Below are 1,498 nucleotides of genomic sequence, written 5' to 3'. Positions count from 1 at the left end.
TTCTTTTCATTTTGATTTAATTTTATTGTCAGGGTGAAATACAGAGGGGTTACAGTTACATAAGTATGGTAGTAAGTACATTTTTTGTCAGACCTGTTACCTACTCCCTCATTTTTCCTCCCACCTTCCTTCTTCCCTAGTATTCCCCTACCTCCCAAGTTGTATTGCTCATTTCCAACATATTGTCTAGTATCATCATTGCATTGGTTGGCTCTTTTGCCTTTGTCTCAAAAATATGGAATGCTTCACAAATTTGCTTGTCATCCTTGCACAGGGGCCATGCTAATCTCTGTAGCTTTCCAATTTTAGTATATGTGCTGCCAAAGCAAGCACAGTACTTTTACTTTCATTTTGTACATTTTGTTTAAAGGTTCTTTCTATTCTTTAATTCTCTAATAAGATATTTCCTAGGACTGTTGTATGTAACGTTAAAATGGGAATTGTGGAAATAATCAATAATCTCCTTTTGAAGGTTTGGTTTATTGGGCTTGAGTAAAAGTTGTTTACGAATTTATACTTAGTAAATAAAACTTTATAAGGACTAAGGAGGGATGAATGTGCCAGCCAGGCCTTTCCCTCCTTATTTAAAACCCCACAATCATTATTTTTATTTGTGTTCACAAATTCTTCTCTACCAATTCTTCTTTAAGGCAGTACTATAAATGTTTTCTTAGTCTAGTAAAATGTAGTACTGAATGTTTGCTAAGTGATCCATAAATTATAATAGAGTAAAAGGAATTTAGACATGCCATTTCTCTACAATGTCACTCCTATTTATCAGGAAGGACACTGGTGAACTTTAAAGTGTCCAAAATCAATTTCTTTTAAACAAAAACATGCTAAAATTTAAGTCATAAAAGGGTTCAATAAGGTTAATTCTCTACTTAATATTACGCACACAAAGCAGGATAAATTTCTGGGTATCCTTTGATATATTCAAGTGCTATTACATCTAATCTGTTTACGATCAAAATCCAGACAACTTGATATGACTTCTGTAATGGATTTGAAGAAACTGAGAGATAAAGTTTGCCCAATGTAGAGAACAATTCCATTTAGAATTCAGCATTCTCTCTCTTTTTTTTTTTTTTTTTGGCTAGTCCTAGGCTTTGGACTTAGGGCCTGAGCACTGTCCCTTGCTTCTTTTTGCTCAATGCTAGCACTCTGCCACTTGAGCCACAGCGCCACTTCTGGCCATTTTCTATATACGTGGTGCTGGGGAATTGAACCCAGGTCTTCATGTATAGGAGGCAAGCACTCTTGCCACTAGGCCATATTCCCAGCCCCAGAATTCAGCATTCTTCACTTGGCTCATGTGGCGTTCATAATAGTAAGCACCCTGGGGGAAAAATTATAGGAGCCCCATTATTGATTTATTAATATATACAAGGGAAGAAAGAATAGAAGGGTAAAATGCAATAGAATAAGTCAATGTAAGAGTAGAAACATCAAGGTTATAAATACCTTTTCTGGCAAAGATAAACAAACATAATTTATT

The 1,498-nt window shown here is 35.2% G+C and overlaps 1 non-coding gene across 1 annotated transcript; it reads right to left on the bottom strand.

Annotated features, from left to right (window-relative positions):
• Positions 1-229: 229 nt before the first annotated feature.
• LOC125341097 lies at positions 230-333 on the bottom strand. The gene has a single exon (XR_007208875.1). It is a non-coding gene; the product is annotated as a U6 spliceosomal RNA (small nuclear RNA).
• Positions 334-1,498: the final 1,165 nt, after the last annotated feature.

Source organism: Perognathus longimembris, chromosome 1 (assembly GCF_023159225.1).
Source record: "Perognathus longimembris pacificus isolate PPM17 chromosome 1, ASM2315922v1, whole genome shotgun sequence".
NCBI classification, from domain to species: Eukaryota; Metazoa; Chordata; class Mammalia; order Rodentia; family Heteromyidae; genus Perognathus; species Perognathus longimembris.
This window is presented reverse-complemented; position numbering and strand designations above follow the sequence as displayed.